At 44.0% G+C, this 23,253-nt stretch overlaps 1 long non-coding RNA gene across 1 annotated transcript in view; it reads left to right on the top strand.

The window, feature by feature from the left end:
- The window catches only part of LOC137218214 (uncharacterized), a 292,236-nt gene that overhangs the window by 317 nt on the left and 268,666 nt on the right, over positions 1 to 23,253 (top strand). The gene's annotated exons all lie outside the window — the stretch shown is intronic.

Raw genomic sequence — 23,253 nt, 5'->3', positions numbered from 1 at the left:
TGGCAATTTACATCCCGCCCATCAGCATAACAAGGCTCCCAGTTCTCCATGGCCTGTCCTGCCTTTCTGGATTTTACACTTTTTTCAGATGGCCCTTTTGACCGGGGGGATGTGAGACTTCATTGTAGTGCAGATTTCCTTTGCAAGCTTGCTTGGTTGGCCAAAAAGGGCGTATGCGTTTTTTCCTGAATATATTCAGGAAAAAACGCATACGCCCTTTTTGGCCAAGTGCATCATTGTGGACGTTCTGCCTCTTTTCCTATGCTTTCAATGCAATTCCAGTCTACTTCCTGAAATCGGTTTCCTGCAATTCTGCCCCGCTTTCAAGTCCTCTTGGCAGCCTTACTTCAGTATATTTTTGGACGATAGCTGTCATTTATAACTCTGCAGGTTTGTGAATTACAGTGCCCCTGAGCTCCTTTCTTCAACTCGCTTTCTTTTGAGCTGGCCGCAACACCGCATGATGGCTTCAGGCCCTAATCTGGTTCCGGCAGGGCACGCTGAGCCTTTGGTTAATTCCTCTTCCTGGTGGGAAATGAGAGTTAAATTTGCCCGTCCAGACACCTCCAGCTAGTCTCTCATTGGTTCTCCCTATTCCTGTTCATCTTGTGCAGAAATTGCAAACTGGGCCAAACAGGAGGTTAAAGGCACTGACTCTCCAAGTCGGGAGAGTGTTAGTAAAGCGTCTGGAATGTTGCACCCGAGTACCAGGGTACGAAAACTGAGACATACTTGAACACGTCTCCCGATCACATGGTTGATCATACTCTAGGTTCCACATGCATGTTTTAGCTGAAGGAAGAATACCTTAAACCTGGAGAGTTGAAACCCGTGGAATGGGTACCATGCAATATGACTTCAAAGGGTCTTCATTTGCTCACCGAACCTCTCCAATCCTATCACTGCTGCGTTTATGCCCCTGTACACATGCTTGATTCTCTTTCGGAGACATAGCAATCCATAGGTTTTAAGATACTTACTAGTCAGGTACATTCTTAGGCGTTTAATATGCGGTGTTGAGTCCATTTCGTTGAGCAAGGAGTAGCTCTTGTCTATTCCATATTTGGCTTAAGGAACTTTATCTGTGCTCATTTCAATCTCTGGTTTTATGCAGCACCCCAACTCACCTTTCCCCTTAAGCAAGCATAAGTTGGTTTTCTAAATTTGAGACCCTGTTCTGTTCTGTAATTCAGTGCCTGTGGAGCCAAGTTTACATTCCGTGTATTACTGATATCTTATGATGTTTCTTTTTCTGTGTGACTTATTTCAGTTAGAATCATCATACCTGAATCCACTCATTGTGCTGCTAAGGGCCTGATGACATAGATTTCATTGCTGAGTGATATTGCTTTGTAAGTAAATACCACAACTTCTTTATCCATTTTTCACTTTCTGCGATGTTGAACTTGTACTGTAAACGAGGTTCTTGTAAACAGAGGCATCCCAATGTTTGGGGTGGCTGTGTCTTTTTGATTTTAATTTCCCTAAGCTATAGGACCATAAGTGGAAGTGCCCTAGGCTCTGTTGCTTTGTTTTTTAGATGTTTCAGGAAACACCATACACTTCTCCCGAGTGTCTGTTGGCAATTTACATCCCGCCCATCAGCATAACAAGGCTCCCAGTTCTCCATGGCCTGTCCTGCCTTTCTGGATTTTACACTTTTTTCAGATGGCCCTTTTGACCGGGGGGAAGTGAGACTTCATTGTAGTGCAGATTTCCTTTTCAAGCTTGCTTGGTTGGCCAAAAAGGGCGTATGCGTTTTTTCCTGAATATATTCAGGAAAAAACGCATACGCCCTTTTTGGCCAAGGGCATCATTGTGGACGTTCTGCCTCTTTTCCTATGCTTTCAATGCAATTCCAGTCTACCTCCTGAAATCGGTTTCCTGCAATTCTGCCCCGCTTTCAAGTCCTCTTGGCAGCCTTACTTCAGTATATTTTTGGACGATAGCTGTCATTTATAACTCTGCAGGTTTGTGAATTACAGTGCCCCTGAGCTCCTTTCTTCAACTCGCTTTCTTGTGACCTGGTCGCAACACCGCAGGATGGCTTCAGGCCCTAATCTGGTTCCGGCACGGCACGCTGAGCCTTTGGTTAATTCCTCTTCCTGGTGGGAAATGAGAGTTAAATTTGCCCGTCCAGACACCTCCAGCTAGTCTCTCATTGGTTCTCGCTATTCCTGTTCATCTTCCGCAGAAATTGCAAACTGGGCCAAACAGGAGGTTAAAGGGACTGACTCTCCAAGTCGGGAGGGTGTTAGTTAAGCGTCTGGAATGTTGCACCCGAGTACCAGGGTACGAAAACAGAGACATATTTGAACACGTTTCCCGATCACATGGTTGATCATACTCTAGGTTCCACATGCATGTTTTAGCTGAAGGAAGAATCCCTGAAACCTGGAGAGTTGAGACCCGTGGAATGGGTACCATGCAATATGACTTCAAAGGGTCTGTGTTTGCTCACCGAACCTCTCCAATCCTATCACTGCTGCATTTATGCCCCTGGACACACGCTTGATTCTCTTTTGGAGATATAGCAATCCATAGGTTTTAAGATACTTACTAGTCAGGTACATTCTTAGGCATTTAATATGCGGTGTTGAGTCCATTTCGTTGAGCAAGGAGTAGCTCTTGTCTATTCCATATTTGGCTTAAGGAACTTTATCTGTGCTCATTTCAATCTCTGGTTTTATGCAGCACCCCAACTCACCTTTCCCCTTAAGCAAGCATAAGTTGGTTTTCTAAATTTGAGACCCTGTTCTGTTCTGTAATTCAGTTCCTGTGTAGCCAAGTTTACATTCCGTGTATTACTGATATCTTATGATGTTTCTTTTTCTGTGTGACTTATTTCAGTTAGAATCATCATACCTGAATCCACTCATTGTGCTGCTAAGGGCCTGATGACATAGATTTCATTGCTGAGTGATATTGCTTTGTAAGTAAATACCACAACTTCTTTATCCATTTTTCACTTTCTGCGATGTTGAACTTGTACTGTAAACGAGGTTCTTGTAAACAGAGGCGTCCCAATGTTTGGGGTGGCTGTGTCTTTTTGATTTTAATTTCCCTAAGCTATAGGACCATAAGTGGAAGTGCCCTAGGCTCTGTTGCTTTGTTTTTTAGATGTTTCAGGAAACACCATACACTTCTCCCGAGTGTCTGTTGGCAATTTACATCCCGCCCATCAGCATAACAAGGCTCCCAGTTCTCCATGGCCTGTCCTGCCTTTCTGGATTTTACACTTTTTTCAGATGGCCCTTTTGACCGGGGGGAAGTGAGACTTCATTGTAGTGCAGATTTCCTTTTCAAGCTTGCTTGGTTGGCCAAAAAGGGCGTATGCGTTTTTTCCTGAATATATTCAGGAAAAAACGCATACGCCCTTTTTGGCCAAGGGCATCATTGTGGACGTTCTGCCTCTTTTCCTATGCTTTCAATGCAATTCCAGTCTACCTCCTGAAATCGGTTTCCTGCAATTCTGCCCCGCTTTCAAGTCCTCTTGGCAGCCTTACTTCAGTATATTTTTGGACGATAGCTGTCATTTATAACTCTGCAGGTTTGTGAATTACAGTGCCCCTGAGCTCCTTTCTTCAACTCGCTTTCTTGTGACCTGGTCGCAACACCGCAGGATGGCTTCAGGCCCTAATCTGGTTCCGGCACGGCACGCTGAGCCTTTGGTTAATTCCTCTTCCTGGTGGGAAATGAGAGTTAAATTTGCCCGTCCAGACACCTCCAGCTAGTCTCTCATTGGTTCTCGCTATTCCTGTTCATCTTCCGCAGAAATTGCAAACTGGGCCAAACAGGAGGTTAAAGGGACTGACTCTCCAAGTCGGGAGGGTGTTAGTTAAGCGTCTGGAATGTTGCACCCGAGTACCAGGGTACGAAAACAGAGACATATTTGAACACGTTTCCCGATCACATGGTTGATCATACTCTAGGTTCCACATGCATGTTTTAGCTGAAGGAAGAATCCCTGAAACCTGGAGAGTTGAGACCCGTGGAATGGGTACCATGCAATATGACTTCAAAGGGTCTTTGTTTGCTCACCAAACCTCTCCAATCCTATCACTGCTGCATTTATGCCCCTGGACACACGCTTGATTCTCTTTTGGAGATATAGCAATCCATAGGTTTTAAGATACTTACTAGTCAGGTACATTCTTAGGCGCTTAATATGGGGTGTTGAGTCCATTTCGTTGAGCAAGGAGTAGCTCTTGTCTATTCCATATTTGGCTTAAGGAACTTTATCTGTGCTCATTTCAATCTCTGGTTTTATGCAGCACCCCAACTCACCTTTACCCTTAAGCAAGCATAAGTTGGTTTTCTAAATTTGAGACCCTGTTCTGTTCTGTAATTCAGTTCCTGTGTAGCCAAGTTTACATTCCGTGTATTACTGATATCTTATGATGTTTCTTTTTCTGTGTGACTTATTTCAGTTAGAATCATCATACCTGAATCCACTCATTGTGCTGCTAAGGGCCTGATGACATAGATTTCATTGCTGAGTGATATTGCTTTGTAAGTAAATACCACAACTTCTTTATCCATTTTTCACTTTCTGCGATGTTGAACTTGTACTGTAAACGAGGTTCTTGTAAACAGAGGCGTTCCAAACTTTGGGGTGGCTGTGTCTTTTTGATTTTAATTTCCCTAAGCTATAGGACCATAAGTGGAAGTGCCCTAGGCTCTGTTGCTTTGTTTTTTAGATGTTTCAGGAAACACCATACACTTCTCCCGAGTGGCTGTTGGCAATTTACATCCCGCCCATCAGCATAACAAGGCTCCCAGTTCTCCATGGCCTGTCCTGCCTTTCTGGATTTTACACTTTTTTCAGATGGCCCTTTTGACCGGGGGGAAGTGAGACTTCATTGTAGTGCAGATTTCCTTTGCAAGCTTGCTTGGTTGGCCAAAAAGGGCGTATGCGTTTTTTCCTGAATATATTCAGGAAAAAACGCATACGCCCTTTTTGGCCAAGTGCATCATTGTGGACGTTCTGCCTCTTTTCCTATGCTTTCAATGCAATTCCAGTCTACCTCCTGAAATCGGTTTCCTGCAATTCTGCCCCGCTTTCAAGTCCTCTTGGCAGCCTTACTTCAGTATATTTTTGGACGATAGCTGTCATTTATAAGTCTGCAGGTTTGTGAATTACAGTGCCCCTGAGCTCCTTTCTTCAACTCGCTTTCTTTTGAGCTGGCCGCAACACCGCAGGATGGCTTCAGGCCCTAATCTGGTTCCGGCACGGCACGTTGAGCCTTTGGTTAATTCCTCTTCCTGGTGGGAAATGAGAGTTAAATTTGCCCGTCCAGACACCTCCAGCTAGTCTCTCATTGGTTCTCCCTATTCCTGTTCATCTTGCGCAGAAATTGCAAACTGGGCCAAACAGGAGGTTAAAGGCACTGACTCTCCAAGTCGGGAGAGTGTTAGTAAAGCGTCTGGAATGTTGCACCCGAGTACCAGGGTACGAAAACTGAGACATATTTGAACACGTCTCCCGATCACATGGTTGATCATACTCTAGGTTCCACATGTATGTTTTAGCTGAAGGAAGAATACCTTAAACCTGGAGAGTTGAAACCCGTGGAATGGGTACCATGCAATATGACTTCAAAGGGTCTTCATTTGCTCACCGAACCTCTCCAATCCTATCACTGCTGCGTTTATGCCCCTGTACACATGCTTGATTCTCTTTCGGAGACATAGCAATCCATAGGTTTTAAGATACTTACTAGTCAGGTACATTCTTAGGCGTTTAATATGCGGTGTTGAGTCCATTTCGTTGAGCAAGGAGTAGCTCTTGTCTATTCCATATTTGGCTTAAGGAACTTTATCTGTGCTCATTTCAATCTCTGGTTTTATGCAGCACCCCAACTCACCTTTCCCCTTAAGCAAGCATAAGTTGGTTTTCTAAATTTGAGACCCTGTTCTGTTCTGTAATTCAGTTCCTGTGGAGCCAAGTTTACATTCCGTGTATTACTGATATCTTATGATGTTTCTTTTTCTGTGTGACTTATTTCAGTTAGAATCATCATACCTGAATCCACTCATTGTGCTGCTAAGGGCCTGATGACATAGATTTCATTGCTGAGTGATATTGCTTTGTAAGTAAATACCACAACTTCTTTATCCATTTTTCACTTTCTGCGATGTTGAACTTGTACTGTAAACGAGGTTCTTGTAAACAGAGGCGTTCCAAACTTTGGGGTGGCTGTGTCTTTTTGATTTTAATTTCCCTAAGCTATAGGACCATAAGTGGAAGTGCCCTAGGCTCTGTTGCTTTGTTTTTTAGATGTTTCAGGAAACACCATACACTTCTCCCGAGTGGCTGTTGGCAATTTACATCCCGCCCATCAGCATAACAAGGCTCCCAGTTCTCCATGGCCTGTCCTGCCTTTCTGGATTTTACACTTTTTTCAGATGGCCCTTTTGACCGGGGGGAAGTGAGACTTCATTGTAGTGCAGATTTCCTTTGCAAGCTTGCTTGGTTGGCCAAAAAGGGCGTATGCGTTTTTTCCTGAATATATTCAGGAAAAAACGCATACGCCCTTTTTGGCCAAGTGCATCATTGTGGACGTTCTGCCTCTTTTCCTATGCTTTCAATGCAATTCCAGTCTACCTCCTGAAATCGGTTTCCTGCAATTCTGCCCCGCTTTCAAGTCCTCTTGGCAGCCTTACTTCAGTATATTTTTGGACGATAGCTGTCATTTATAACTCTGCAGGTTTGTGAATTACAGTGCCCCTGAGCTCCTTTCTTCAACTCGCTTTCTTTTGAGCTGGCCGCAACACCGCAGGATGGCTTCAGGCCCTAATCTGGTTCCGGCACGGCACGCTGAGCCTTTGGTTAATTCCTCTTCCTGGTGGGAAATGAGAGTTAAATTTGCCCGTCCAGACACCTCCAGCTAGTCTCTCATTGGTTCTCCCTATTCCTGTTCATCTTGCGCAGAAATTGCAAACTGGGCCAAACAGGAGGTTAAAGGCACTGACTCTCCAAGTCGGGAGAGTGTTAGTAAAGCGTCTGGAATGTTGCACCCGAGTACCAGGGTACGAAAACTGAGACATATTTGAACACGTCTCCCGATCACATGGTTGATCATACTCTAGGTTCCACATGTATGTTTTAGCTGAAGGAAGAATACCTTAAACCTGGAGAGTTGAAACCCGTGGAATGGGTACCATGCAATATGACTTCAAAGGGTCTTCATTTGCTCACCGAACCTCTCCAATCCTATCACTGCTGCGTTTATGCCCCTGTACACATGCTTGATTCTCTTTCGGAGACATAGCAATCCATAGGTTTTAAGATACTTACTAGTCAGGTACATTCTTAGGCGTTTAATATGCGGTGTTGAGTCCATTTCGTTGAGCAAGGAGTAGCTCTTGTCTATTCCATATTTGGCTTAAGGAACTTTATCTGTGCTCATTTCAATCTCTGGTTTTATGCAGCACCCCAACTCACCTTTCCCCTTAAGCAAGCATAAGTTGGTTTTCTAAATTTGAGACCCTGTTCTGTTCTGTAATTCAGTTCCTGTGGAGCCAAGTTTACATTCCGTGTATTACTGATATCTTATGATGTTTCTTTTTCTGTGTGACTTATTTCAGTTAGAATCATCATACCTGAATCCACTCATTGTGCTGCTAAGGGCCTGATGACATAGATTTCATTGCTGAGTGATATTGCTTTGTAAGTAAATACCACAACTTCTTTATCCATTTTTCACTTTCTGCGATGTTGAACTTGTACTGTAAATGAGGTTCTTGTAAACAGAGGCGTTCCAAACTTTGGGGTGGCTGTGTCTTTTTGATTTTAATTTCCCTAAGCTATAGGACCATAAGTGGAAGTGCCCTAGGCTCTGTTGCTTTGTTTTTTAGATGTTTCAGGAAACACCATACACTTCTCCCGAGTGTCTGCTGGCAATTTACATCCCGCCCATCAGCATAACAAGGCTCCCAGTTCTCCATGGCCTGTCCTGCCTTTCTGGATTTTACACTTTTTTCAGATGGCCCTTTTGACCGGGGGGATGTGAGACTTCATTGTAGTGCAGATTTCCTTTGCAAGCTTGCTTGGTTGGCCAAAAAGGGCGTATGCGTTTTTTCTTGAATATATTCAGGAAAAAACGCATACGCCCTTTTTGGCCAAGTGCATCATTGTGGACGTTCTGCCTCTTTTCCTATGCTTTCAATGCAATTCCAGTCTACCTCCTGAAATCGGTTTCCTGCAATTCTGCCCCGCTTTCAAGTCCTCTTGGCAGCCTTACTTCAGTATATTTTTGGACGATAGCTGTCATTTATAACTCTGCAGGTTTGTGAATTACAGTGCCCCTGAGCTCCTTTCTTCAACTCGCTTTCTTTTGAGCTGGCCGCAACACCGCAGGATGGCTTCAGGCCCTAATCTGGTTCCGGCACGGCACGCTGAGCCTTTGGTTAATTCCTCTTCCTGGTGGGAAATGAGAGTTAAATTTGCCCGTCCAGACACCTCCAGCTAGTCTCTCATTGGTTCTCGCTATTCCTGTTCATCTTCCGCAGAAATTGCAAACTGGGCCAAACAGGAGGTTAAAGGGACTGACTCTCCAAGTCGGGAGGGTGTTAGTAAAGCGTCTGGAATGTTGCACCCGAGTACCAGGGTACGAAAACTGAGACATATTTGAACACGTTTCCCGATCACATGGTTGATCATACTCTAGGTTCCACATGCATGTTTTAGCTGAAGGAAGAATCCCTGAAACCTGGAGAGTTGAGACCCGTGGAATGGGTACCATGCAATATGACTTCAAAGGGTCTTCATTTGCTCACCGAACCTCTCCAATCCTATCACTGCTGCGTTTATGCCCCTGTACACATGCTTGATTCTCTTTCGGAGACATAGCAATCCATAGGTTTTAAGATACTTACTAGTCAGGTACATTCTTAGGCATTTAATATGTGGTGTTGAATCCATTTCGTTGAGCAAGGAGTAGCTCTTGTCTATTCCATATTTGGCTTAAGGAACTTTATCTGTGCTCATTTCAATCTCTGGTTTTATGCAGCACCCCAACTCACCTTTCCCCTTAAGCAAGCATAAGTTGGTTTTCTAAATTTGAGACCCTGTTCTGTTCTGTAATTCAGTTCCTGTGGAGCCAAGTTTACATTCCGTGTATTACTGATATCTTATGATGTTTCTTTTTCTGTGTGACTTATTTCAGTTAGAATCATCATACCTGAATCCACTCATTGTGCTGCTAAGGGCCTGATGACATAGATTTCATTGCTGAGTGATATTGCTTTGTAAGTAAATACCACAACTTCTTTATCCATTTTTCACTTTCTGCGATGTTGAACTTGTACTGTAAACGAGGTTCTTGTAAACAGAGGCATTCCAAACTTTGGGGTGGCTGTGTCTTTCTGATTTTAATTTCCCTAAGCTATAGGACCATAAGTGGAAGTGCCCTAGGCTCTGTTGCTTTGTTTTTTAGATGTTTCAGGAAACACCATACACTTCTCCCGAGTGTCTGTTGGCAATTTACATCCCGCCCATCAGCATAACAAGGCTCCCAGTTCTCCATGGCCTGTCCTGCCTTTCTGGATTTTACACTTTTTTCAGATGGCCCTTTTGACCGGGGGGAAGTGAGACTTCATTGTAGTGCAGATTTCCTTTGCAAGCTTGCTTGGTTGGCCAAAAAGGGCGTATGCGTTTTTTCCTGAATATATTCAGGAAAAAACGCATACGCCCTTTTTGGCCAAGTGCATCATTGTGGACGTTCTGCCTCTTTTCCTATGCTTTCAATGCAATTCCAGTCTACCTCCTGAAATCGGTTTCCTGCAATTCTGCCCCGCTTTCAAGTCCTCTTGGCAGCCTTACTTCAGTATATTTTTGGACGATAGCTGTCATTTATAAGTCTGCAGGTTTGTGAATTACAGTGCCCCTGAGCTCCTTTCTTCAACTCGCTTTCTTTTGAGCTGGCCGCAACACCGCAGGATGGCTTCAGGCCCTAATCTGGTTCCGGCACGGCACGCTGAGCCTTTGGTTAATTCCTCTTCCTGGTGGGAAATGAGAGTTAAATTTGCCCGTCCAGACACCTCCAGCTAGTCTCTCATTGGTTCTCCCTATTCCTGTTCATCTTGCGCAGAAATTGCAAACTGGGCCAAACAGGAGGTTAAAGGCACTGACTCTCCAAGTCGGGAGAGTGTTAGTAAAGCGTCTGGAATGTTGCACCCGAGTACCAGGGTACGAAAACTGAGACATATTTGAACACGTCTCCCGATCACATGGTTGATCATACTCTAGGTTCCACATGTATGTTTTAGCTGAAGGAAGAATACCTTAAACCTGGAGAGTTGAAACCCGTGGAATGGGTACCATGCAATATGACTTCAAAGGGTCTTCATTTGCTCACCAAACCTCTCCAATCCTATCACTGCTGCGTTTATGCCCCTGTACACATGCTTGATTCTCTTTCGGAGACATAGCAATCCATAGGTTTTAAGATACTTACTAGTCAGGTACATTCTTAGGCGTTTAATATGCGGTGTTGAGTCCATTTCGTTGAGCAAGGAGTAGCTCTTGTCTATTCCATATTTGGCTTAAGGAACTTTATCTGTGCTCATTTCAATCTCTGGTTTTATGCAGCACCCCAACTCACCTTTCCCCTTAAGCAAGCATAAGTTGGTTTTCTAAATTTGAGACCCTGTTCTGTTCTGTAATTCAGTTCCTGTGGAGCCAAGTTTACATTCCGTGTATTACTGATATCTTATGATGTTTCTTTTTCTGTGTGACTTATTTCAGTTAGAATCATCATACCTGAATCCACTCATTGTGCTGCTAAGGGCCTGATGACATAGATTTCATTGCTGAGTGATATGGCTTTGTAAGTAAATACCACAACTTCTTTATCCATTTTTCACTTTCTGCGATGTTGAACTTGTACTGTAAACGAGGTTCTTGTAAACAGAGGCGTTCCAAACTTTGGGGTGGCTGTGTCTTTTTGATTTTAATTTCCCTAAGCTATAGGACCATAAGTGGAAGTGCCCTAGGCTCTGTTCCTTTGTTTTTTAGATGTTTCAGGAAACACCATACACTTCTCCCGAGTGGCTGTTGGCAATTTACATCCCGCCCATCAGCATATCAAGGCTCCCAGTTCTCCATGGCCTGTCCTGCCTTTCTGGATTTTACACTTTTTTCAGATGGCCCTTTTGACCGGGGGGAAGTGAGACTTCATTGTAGTGCAGATTTCCTTTGCAAGCTTGCTTGGTTGGCCAAAAAGGGCGTATGCGTTTTTTCCTGAATATATTCAGGAAAAAACGCATACGCCCTTTTTGGCCAAGTGCATCATTGTGGACGTTCTGCCTCTTTTCCTATGCTTTCAATGCAATTCCAGTCTACCTCCTGAAATCGGTTTCCTGCAATTCTGCCCCGCTTTCAAGTCCTCTTGGCAGCCTTACTTCAGTATATTTTTGGACGATAGCTGTCATTTATAACTCTGCAGGTTTGTGAATGACAGTGCCCCTGAGCTCCTTTCTTCAACTCGCTTTCTTGTGACCTGGCCGCAACACCGCAGGATGGCTTCAGGCCCTAATCTGGTTCCGGCATGGCACGCTGAGCCTTTGGTTAATTCCTCTTCCTGGTGGGAAATGAGAGTTAAATTTGCCCGTCCAGACACCTCCAGCTAGTCTCTCATTGGTTCTCGCTATTCCTGTTCATCTTCCGCAGAAATTGCAAACTGGGCCAAACAGGAGGTTAAAGGGACTGACTCTCCAAGTCGGGAGGGTGTTAGTAAAGCGTCTGGAATGTTGCACCCGAGTACCAGGGTACGAAAACTGAGACATATTTGAACACGTTTCCCGATCACATGGTTGATCATACTCTAGGTTCCACATGCATGTTTTAGCTGAAGGAAGAATCCCTGAAACCTGGAGAGTTGAGACCCATAGAATGGGTACAATGCAATATTACTTCAAAGGGTCTTTGTTTGCTCACCGAACCTCTCCAATCCTATCACTGCTGCATTTATGCCCCTGGACACACGCTTGATTCTCTTTTGGAGATATAGCAATCCATAGGTTTTAAGATACTTACTAGTCAGGTACATTCTTAGGTTCTTAATATGGGGTGTTGAGTCCATTTCGTTGAGCAAGGAGTAGCTCTTGTCTATTCCATATTTGGCTTAAGGAACTTTATCTGTGCTCATTTCAATCTCTGGTTTTATGCAGCACCCCAACTCTCCTTTACCCTTAAGCAAGCATAAGTTGGTTTTCTAAATTTGAGACCCTGTTCTGTTCTGTAATTCAGTTCCTGTGTAGCCAAGTTTACATTCCGTGTATTACTGATATCTTATGATGTTTCTTTTTCTGTGTGACTTATTTCAGTTAGAATCATCATACCTGAATCCACTCATTGTGCTGCTAAGGGCCTGATGACATAGATTTCATTGCTGAGTGATATTGCTTTGTAAGTAAATACCACAACTTCTTTATCCATTTTTCACTTTCTGCGATGTTGAACTTGTACTGTAAACGAGGTTCTTGTAAACAGAGGCGTTCCAAACTTTGGGGTGGCTGTGTCTTTTTGATTTTAATTTCCCTAAGCTATAGGACCATAAGTGGAAGTGCCCTAGGCTCTGTTGCTTTGTTTTTTAGATGTTTCAGGAAACACCATACACTTCTCCGGAGTGGCTGTTGGCAATTTACATCCCGCCCATCAGCATAACAAGGCTCCCAGTTCTCCATGGCCTGTCCTGCCTTTCTGGATTTTACACTTTTTTCAGATGGCCCTTTTGACCGGGGGGAAGTGAGACTTCATTGTAGTGCAGATTTCCTTTGCAAGCTTGCTTGGTTGGCCAAAAAGGGCGTATGCGTTTTTTCCTGAATATATTCAGGAAAAAACGCATACGCCCTTTTTGGCCAAGTGCATCATTGTGGACGTTCTGCCTCTTTTCCTATGCTTTCAATGCAATTCCAGTCTACCTCCTGAAATCGGTTTCCTGCAATTCTGCCCCGCTTTCAAGTCCTCTTGGCAGCCTTACTTCAGTATATTTTTGGACGATAGCTGTCATTTATAACTCTGCAGGTTTGTGAATTACAGTGCCCCTGAGCTCCTTTCTTCAACTCGCTTTCTTTTGAGCTGGCCGCAACACCGCAGGATGGCTTCAGGCCCTAATCTGGTTCCGGCAGGTCACGCTGAGCCTTTGGTTAATTCCTCTTCCTGGTGGGAAATGAGAGTTAAATTTGCCCGTCCAGACACCTCCAGCTAGTCTCTCATTGGTTCTCGCTATTCCTGTTCATCTTCTGCAGAAATTGCAAACTGGGCCAAACAGGAGGTTAAAGGGACTGACTCTCCAAGTCGGGAGGGTGTTAGTAAAGCGTCTGGAATGTTGCACCCGAGTACCAGGGTACGAAAACAGAGACATATTTGAACACGTTTCCCGATCACATGGTTGATCATACTCTAGGTTCCACATGCATGTTTTAGCTGAAGGAAGAATACCTTAAACCTGGGTAGTTGAAACCCGTGGAATGGGTACCATGCAATATGACTTCAGAGGGTCTTCATTTGCTCACCGAACCTCTCCAATCCTATCACTGCTGCGTTTATGCCCCTGTACACATGCTTGATTCTCTTTCGGAGACATAGTAATCCATAGGTTTTAAGATACTTACTAGTCAGGTACATTCTTAGGCGTTTAATATGCGGTGTTGAGTCCATTTCGTTGAGCAAGGAGTAGCTCTTGTCTATTCCATATTTGGCTTAAGGAACTTTATCTGTGCTCATTTCAATCTCTGGTTTTATGCAGCACCCCAACTCACCTTTCCCCTTAAGCAAGCATAAGTTGGTTTTCTAAATTTGAGACCCTGTTCTGTTCTGTAATTCAGTTCCTGTGTAGCCAAGTTTACATTCCGTGTATTACTGATATCTTATGATGTTTCTTTTTCTGTGTGACTTATTTCAGTTAGAATCATCATACCTGAATCCACTCATTGTGCTGCTAAGGGCCTGATGACATAGATTTCATTGCTGAGTGATATTGCTTTGTAAGTAAATACCACAACTTCTTTATCCATTTTTCACTTTCTGCGATGTTGAACTTGTACTGTAAACGAGGTTCTTGTAAACAGAGGCGTTCCAAACTTTGGGGTGGCTGTGTCTTTTTGATTTTAATTTCCCTAAGCTATAGGACCATAAGTGGAAGTGCCCTAGGCTCTGTTGCTTTGTTTTTTAGATGTTTCAGGAAACACCATACACTTCTCCCGAGTGTCTGTTGGCAATTTACATCCCGCCCGTCAGCATAACAAGGCTCCCAGTTCTCCATGGCCTTTCCCGCCTTTCTGGATTTTACACTTTTTTCAGATGGCCCTTTTGACCGGGGGGAAGTGAGACTTCATTGTAGTGCAGATTTCCTTTGCAAGCTTGCTTGGTTGGCCAAAAAGGGCGTATGCGTTTTTCCCAGAATATATTCAGGAAAAAACGCATACGCCCTTTTTGGCCAAGTGCATCATTGTGGACGTTCTGCCTCTTTTCCTATGCTTTCAATGCAATTCCAGTCTACCTCCTGAAATCGGTTTCCTGCAATTCTGCCCCGCTTTCAAGTCCTCTTGGCAGCCTTACTTCAGTATATTTTTGGACGATAGCTGTCATTTATAACTCTGCAGGTTTGTGAATTACAGTGCCCCTGAGCTCCTTTCTTCAACTCGCTTTCTTGTGACCTGGCCGCAACACCGCAGGATGGCTTCAGGCCCTAATCTGGTTCCGGCACGGCACGCTGAGCCTTTGGTTAATTCCTCTTCCTGGTGGGAAATGAGAGTTAAATTTGCCCGTCCAGACACCTCCAGCTAGTCTCTCATTGGTTCTCACTATTCCTGTTCATCTTCCGCAGAAATTGCAAACTGGGCCAAACAGGAGGTTAAAGGCACTGACTCTCCAAGTCGGGAGGGTGTTAGTAAAGCGTCTGGAATGTTGCACCCGAGTACCAGGGTACGAAAACTGAGACATATTTGAACACGTTTCCCGATCACATGGTTGATCATACTCTAGGTTCCACATGCATGTTTTAGCTGAAGGAAGAATCCCTGAAACCTGGAGAGTTGAGACCCGTGGAATGGGTACCATGCAATATGACTTCAAAGGGTCTTTGTTTGCTCACCGAACCTCTCCAATCCTATCACTGCTGCATTTATGCCTCTGGACACACGCTTGATTCTCTTTTGGAGATATAGCAATCCATAGGTTTTAAGATACTTACTAGTCAGGTACATTCTTAGGCGCTTAATATGGGGTGTTGAGTCCATTTCATTGAGCAAGGAGTAGCTCTTGTCTATTCCATATTTGGCTTAAGGAACTTTATCTGTGCTCATTTCAATCTCTGGTTTTATGCAGCACCCCAACTCACCTTTACCCTTAAGCAAGCATAAGTTGGTTTTCTAAATTTGAGACCCTGTTCTGTTCTGTAATTCAGTTCCTGTGTAGCCAAGTTTACATTCCGTGTATTACTGATATCTTATGATGTTTCTTTTTCTGTGTGACTTATTTCAGTTAGAATCATCATACCTGAATCCACTCATTGTGCTGCTAAGGGCCTGATGACATAGATATCATTGCTGAGTGATATTGCTTTGTAAGTAAATACCACAAATTCTTTATCCATTTTTCACTTTCTGCGATGTTGAACTTGTACTGTAAACGAGGTTCTTGTAAACAGAGGCGTCCCAAACTTTGGGGTGGCTGTGTCTTTTTGATTTTAATTTCCCTAAGCTATAGGACCATAAGTGGAAGTGCCCTAGGCTCTGTTGCTTTGTTTTTTAGATGTTTCAGGAAACACCATACACTTCTCCCGAGTGTCTGTTGGCAATTTACATCCCGCCCATCAGCATAACAAGGCTCCCAGTTCTCCATGGCCTGTCCTGCCTTTCTGGATTTTACACTTCTTTCAGATGGCCCTTTTGACTGGGGGGAAGTGAGACTTCATTGTAGTGCAGATTTCCTTTGCAAGCTTGCTTGGTTGGCCAAAAAGGGCGTATGCGTTTTTTCCTGAATATATTCAGGAAAAAACGCATACGCCCTTTTTGGCCAAGTGCATCATTGTGGACGTTCTGCCTCTTTTCCTATGCTTTCAATGCAATTCCAGTCTACCTCCTGAAATCGGTTTCCTGCAATTCTGCCCCGCTTTCAAGTCCTCTTGGCAGCCTTACTTCAGTATATTTTTGGACGATAGCTGTCATTTATAACTCTGCAGGTTTGTGAATTACAGTGCCCCTGAGCTCCTTTCTTCAACTCGCTTTCTTGTGACCTGGCCGCAACACCGCAGGATGGCTTCAGGCCCTAATCTGGTTCTGGCACGGCACGCTGAGCCTTTGGTTAATTCCTCTTCCTGGTGGGAAATGAGAGTTAAATTTGCCCGTCCAGACACCTCCAGCTAGTCTCTCATTGGTTCTCGCTATTCCTGTTCATCTTCCGCAGAAATTGCAAACTGGGCCAAACAGGAGGTTAAAGGGACTGACTCTCCAAGTCGGGAGGGTGTTAGTAAAGCGTCTGGAATGTTGCACCCGAGTACCAGGGTACGAAAACTGAGACATATTTGAACACATCTCCCGATCACATGGTTGATCATGCTCTAGGTTCCACATGCATGTTTTAGCTGAAGGAAGAATACCTTAAACCTGGGTAGTTGAAACCCGTGGAATGGGTACCATGCAATATGACTTCTAAGGGTCTTTGTTTGCTCACCGAACCTCTCCAATCCTATCACTGCTGCGTTTATGCCCCTGTACACATGCTTGATTCTCTTTCGGAGACATAGCAATCCATAGGTTTTAAGATACTTACTAGTCAGGTACATTCTTAGGCGCTTAATATGGGGTGTTGAGTCCATTTCGTTGAGCAAGGAGTAGCTCTTGTCTATTCCATATTTGGCTTAAGGAACTTTATCTGTGCTCATTTCAATCTCTGGTTTTATGCAGCACCCCAACTCACCTTTCCCCTTAAGCAAGCATAAGTTGGTTTTCTAAATTTGAGACCCTGTTCTGTTCTGTAATTCAGTTCCTGTGTAGCCAAGTTTACATTTCGTGTATTACTGATATCTTATGATGTTTCTTTTTCTGTGTGACTTATTTCAGTTAGAATCATCATACCTGAATCCACTCATTGTGCTGCTAAGGGCCTGATGACATAGATTTCATTGCTGAGTGATACTGCTTTGTAAGTAAATACCACAACTTCTTTATCCATTTTTCACTTTCTGCGATGTTGAACTTGTACTGTAAACGAGGTTCTTGTAAACAGAGGCGTCCCAAACTTTGGGGTGGCTGTGTCTTTTTGATTTTAATTTCCCTAAGCTATAGGACCATAAGTGGAAGTGCCCTAGGCTCTGTTGCTTTGTTTTTTAGATGTTTCAGGAAACACCATACACTTCTCCCGAGTGTCTGTTGGCAATTTACATCCCGCCCATCAGCATAACAAGGCTCCCAGTTCTCCATGGCCTGTCCTGCCTTTCTGGATTTTACACTTTTTTCAGATGGCCCTTTTGACCGGGGGGAAGTGAGACTTCATTGTAGTGCAGATTTCCTTTGCAAGCTTGCTTGGTTGGCCAAAAAGGGCGTATGCGTTTTTTCCTGAATATATTCAGGAAAAAACGCATACGCCCTTTTTGGCCAAGTGCATCATTGTGGACGTTCTGCCTCTTTTCCTATGCTTTCAATGCAATTCCAGTCTACCTCCTGAAATCAGTTTCCTGCAATTCTGCCCCGCTTTCAAGTCCTCTTGGCAGCCTTACTTCAGTATATTTTTGGACGATAGCTGTCATTGATAACTCTGCAGGTTTGTGAATTACAGTGCCCCTGAGCTCCTTTCTTCAACTCGCTTTCTTTTGAGCTGGCCGCAACACCGCAGGATGGCTTCAGGCCCTAATCTGGTTCCGGCACGGCACGCTGAGCCTTTGGTTAATTCCTCTTCCTGGTGGGAAATGAGAGTTAAATTTGCCCGTCCAGACACCTCCAGCTAGTCTCTCATTGGTTCTCCCTATTCCTGTTCATCTTGCGCAGAAATTGCAAACTGGGCCAAACAGGAGGTTAAAGGGACTGACTCTCCAAGTCGGGAGGGTGTTAGTAAAGCGTCTGTAATGTTGCACCCAAGTACCAGGGTACGAGAACTGAGACATATTTGAACACGTTTCCCGATCACTTGGTTGATCATACTCTAGGTTCCACATGCATGTTTTAGCTGAAGGAAGAATCCCTGAAACCTGGAGAGTTGAGACCCGTGGAATGGGTACCATGCAATATGATTTCAAAGGGTCTTTGTTTGCTCACCGAACCTCTCCAATCCTATCACTGCTGCATTTATGCCCCTGGACACACGCTTGATTCTCTTTTGGAGATATAGCAATCCATAGGTTTTAAGATACTTACTAGTCAGGTACATTCTTAGGCGCTTAATATGGGGTGTTGAGTCCATTTCGTTGAGCAAGGAGTAGCTCTTGTCTATTCCATATTTGGCTTAAGGAACTTTATCTGTGCTCATTTCAATCTCTGGTTTTATGCAGCACCCCAACTCACCTTTCCCCTTAAGCAAGCATAAGTTGGTTTTCTAAATTTGAGACCCTGTTCTGTTCTGTAATTCAGTTCCTGTGTAGCCAAGTTTACATTCCGTGTATTACTGATATCTTATGATGTTTCTTTTTCTGTGTGACTTATTTCAGTTAGAATCATCATACCTGAATCCACTCATTGTGCTGCTAAGGGCCTGATGACATAGATTTCATTGCTGAGTGATATTGCTTTGTAAGTAAATACCACAACTTCTTTATCCATTTTTCACTTTCTGCGATGTTGAACTTGTACTGTAAACGAGGTTCTTGTAAACAGAGGCGTTCCAAACTTTGGGGTGGCTGTGTCTTTTTGATTTTAATTTCCCTAAGCTATAGGACCATAAGTGGAAGTGCCCTAGGCTCTGTTGCTTTGTTTTTTAGATGTTTCAGGAAACACCATACACTTCTCCCGAGTGTCTGTTGGCAATTTACATCCCGCCCGTCAGCATAACAAGGCTCCCAGTTCTCCATGGCCTGTCCTGCCTTTCTGGATTTTACACTTTTTTCAGATGGCCCTTTTGACCGGGGGGAAGTGAGACTTCATTGTAGTGCAGATTTCCTTTGCAAGCTTGCTTGGTTGGCCAAAAAGGGCGTATGCGTTTTTCCCTGAATATATTCAGGAAAAAACACATACGCCCTTTTTGGCCAAGTGCATCATTGTGGACGTTCTGCCTCTTTTCCTATGCTTTCAATGCAATTCCAGTCTACCTCCTGAAATCGGTTTCCTGCAATTCTGCCCCGCTTTCAAGTCCTCTTGGCAGCCTTACTTCAGTATATTTTTGGACGATAGCTGTCATTTATAACTCTGCAGTTTTGTGAATTACAGTGCCCCTGAGCTCCTTTCTTCAACTCGCTTTCTTTTGAGCTGGCCGCAACACCGCAGGATGTCTTCAGGCCCTAATCTGGTTCCGGCAGGGCACGCTGAGCCTTTGGTTAATTCCTCTTCCTGGTGGGAAATGAGAGTTAAATTTGCCCGTCCAGACACCTCCAGCTAGTCTCTCATTGGTTCTCGCTATTCCTGTTCATCTTCCGCAGAAATTGCAAACTGGGCCAAACAGGAGGTTAAAGGGACTGACTCTCCAAGTCGGGAGGGTGTTAGTAAAGCGTCTGGAATGTTGCACCCGAGTATCAGGGTACGAAAACAGAGACATATTTGAACACGTTTCCTGATCACATGGTTGATCATACTCTAGGTTCCACATGCATGTTTTAGCTGAAGGAAGAATACCTTAAACCTGGGTAGTTGAAACCCGTGGAATGGGTACCATGCAATATGACTTCAGAGGGTCTTCATTTGCTCACCGAACCTCTCCAATCCTATCACTGCTGCGTTTATGCCCCTGTACACATGCTTGATTCTCTTTCGGATACATAGTAATCCATAGGTTTTAAGATACTTACTAGTCAGGTACATTCTTAGGCGTTTAATATGCGGTGTTGAGTCCATTTCGTTGAGCAAGGAGTAGCTCTTGTCTATTGCATATTTGGCTTAAGGAACTTTATCTGTGCTCATTTCAATCTCTGGTTTTATGCAGCACCCCAACTCACCTTTACCCTTAAGCAAGCATAAGTTGGTTTTCTAAATTTGAGACCCTGTTCTGTTCTGTAATTCAGTTCCTGTGGAGCCAAGTTTACATTCCGTGTATTACTGATATCTTATGATGTTTCTTTTTCTGTGTGACTTATTTCAGTTAGAATCATCATACCTGAATCCACTCATTGTGCTGCTAAGGGCCTGATGACATAGATTTCATTGCTGAGTGATATTGCTTTGTAAGTAAATACCACAACTTCTTTATCCATTTTTCACTTTCTGCGATGTTGAACTTGTACTGTAAACGAGGTTCTTGTAAACAGAGGCGTCCCAATGTTTGGGGTGGCTGTGTCTTTTTGATTTTAATTTCCCTAAGCTATAGGACCATAAGTGGAAGTGCCCTAGGCTCTGTTGCTTTGTTTTTTAGATGTTTCAGGAAACACCATACACTTCTCCCGAGTGTCTGTTGGCAATTTACATCCCGCCCATCAGCATAACAAGGCTCCCAGTTCTCCATGGCCTGTCCTGCCTTTCTGGATTTTACACTTTTTTCAGATGGCCCTTTTGACCGGGGGGAAGTGAGACTTCATTGTAGTGCAGATTTCCTTTGCAAGCTTGCTTGGTTGGCCAAAAAGGGCGTATGCGTTTTTTCCTGAATATATTCAGGAAAAAACACATACGCCCTTTTTGGCCAAGTGCATCATTGTGGACGTTCTGCCTCTTTTCCTATGCTTTCAATGCAATTCCAGTCTACCTCCTGAAATCGGTTTCCTGCAATTCTGCCCCGCTTTCAAGTCCTCTTGGCAGCCTTACTTCAGTATATTTTTGGACGATAGCTGTCATTTATAACTCTGCAGGTTTGTGAATTACAGTGCCCCTGAGCTCCTTTCTTCAACTCGCTTTCTTGTGACCTGGCCGCAACACTGCAGGATGGCTTCAGGCCCTAATCTGGTTCCGGCACGGCACGCTGAGCCTTTGGTTAATTCCTCTTCCTGGTGGGAAATGAGAGTTAAATTTGCCCGTCCAGACACCTCCAGCTAGTCTCTCATTGGTTCTCGCTATTCCTGTTCATCTTCCGCAGAAATTGCAAACTGGGCCAAACAGGAGGTTAAAGGGACTGACTCTCCAAGTCGGGAGGGTGTTAGTAAAGCGTCTGGAATGTTGCACCCGAGTACCAGGGTACGAAAACTGAGACATATTTGAACACGTTTCCCGATCACATGGTTGATCATACTCTAGGTTCCACATGCATGTTTTAGCTGAAGGAAGAATCCCTGAAACCTGGAGAGTTGAGACCCGTGGAATGGGTACCATGCAATATGACTTCAAAGGGTCTTTGTTTGCTCACCGAACCTCTCCAATCCTATCACTGCTGCATTTATGCCCCTGGACACACGCTTGATTCTCTTTTGGAGATATAGCAATCCATAGGTTTTAAGATACTTACTAGTCAGGTACATTCTTAGGCGCTTAATATGGGGTGTTGAGTCCATTTCGTTGAGCAAGGAGTAGCTCTTGTCTATTCCATATTTGGCTTAAGGAACTTTATCTGTGCTCATTTCAATCTCTGGTTTTATGCAGCACCCCAACTCACCTTTCCCCTTAAGCAAGCATAAGTTGGTTTTCTAAATTTGAGACCCTGTTCTGTTCTGTAATTCAGTTCCTGTGTAGCCAAGTTTACATTCCGTGTATTACTGATATCTTATGATGTTTCTTTTTCTGTGTGACTTATTTCAGTTAGAATCATCATACCTGAATCCACTCATTGTGCTGCTAAGGGCCTGATGACATAGATTTCATTGCTGAGTGATATTGCTTTGTAAGTAAATACCACAACTTCTTTATCCATTTTTCACTTTCTGCGATGTTGAACTTGTACTGTAAACGAGGTTCTTGTAAACAGAGGCGTCCCAAACTTTGGGGTGGCTGTGTCTTTTTGATTTTAATTTCCCTAAGCTATAGGACCATAAGTGGAAGTGCCCTAGGCTCTGTTGCTTTGTTTTTTAGATGTTTCAGGAAACACCATACACTTCTCCCGAGTGTCTGTTGGCAATTCACATCCCGCCCGTCAGCATAACAAGGCTCCCAGTTCTCCATGGCCTGTCCCGCCTTTCTGGATTTTACACTTTTTTCAGATGGCCCTTTTGACCGGGGGGAAGTGAGACTTCATTGTAGTGCAGATTTCCTTTGCAAGCTTGCTTGGTTGGCCAAAAAGGGCGTATGCGTTTTTTCCTGAATATATTCAGGAAAAAACGCATACGCCCTTTTTGGCCAAGTGCATCATTGTGGACGTTCTGCCTCTTTTCCTATGCTTTCAATGCAATTCCAGTCTACCTCCTGAAATCGGTTTCCTGCAATTCTGCCCCGCTTTCAAGTCCTCTTGGCAGCCTTACTTCAGTATATTTTTGGACGATAGCTGTCATTTATAACTCTGCAGGTTTGTGAATTACAGTGCCCCTGAGCTCCTTTCTTCAACTCGCTTTCTTGTGACCTGGCCGCAACACCGCAGGATGGCTTCAGGCCCTAATCTGGTTCCGGCACGGCACGCTGAGCCTTTGGTTAATTCCTCTTCCTGGTGGGAAATGAGAGTTAAATTTGCCCGTCCAGACACCTCCAGCTAGTCTCTCATTGGTTCTCGCTATTCCTGTTCATCTTCCGCAGAAATTGCAAACTGGGCCAAACAGGAGGTTAAAGGGACTGACTCTCCAAGTCGGGAGAGTGTTAGTAAAGCGTCTGGAATGTTGCACCCGAGTACCAGGGTACGAAAACTGAGACATATTTGAACACGTCTCCCGATCACATGGTTGATCATACTCTAGGTTCCACATGCATGTTTTAGCTGAAGGAAGAATACCTTAAACCTGGGTAGTTGAAACCCGTGGAATGGGTACCATGCAATATGACTTCTAAGGGTCTTTGTTTGCTCACCGAACCTCTCCAATCCTATCACTGCTGCGTTTATGCCCCTGTACACATGCTTGATTCTCTTTCGGAGACATAGCAATCCATAGGTTTTAAGATACTTACTAGTCAGGTACATTCTTAGGTTCTTAATATGGGGTGTTGAGTCCATTTCGTTGAGCAAGGAGTAGCTCTTGTCTATTCCATATTTGGCTTAAGGAACTTTATCTGTGCTCATTTCAATCTCTGGTTTTATGCAGCACCCCAACTCACCTTTCC

Source organism: Pseudorca crassidens, unplaced genomic scaffold (assembly GCF_039906515.1).
Source record: "Pseudorca crassidens isolate mPseCra1 unplaced genomic scaffold, mPseCra1.hap1 Scaffold_52, whole genome shotgun sequence".
NCBI classification, from domain to species: domain Eukaryota; kingdom Metazoa; phylum Chordata; class Mammalia; order Artiodactyla; family Delphinidae; genus Pseudorca; species Pseudorca crassidens.
The sequence above is the reverse complement of the archived record's forward strand: the minus strand, read 5'-3'. Positions and strand labels throughout refer to the sequence as shown.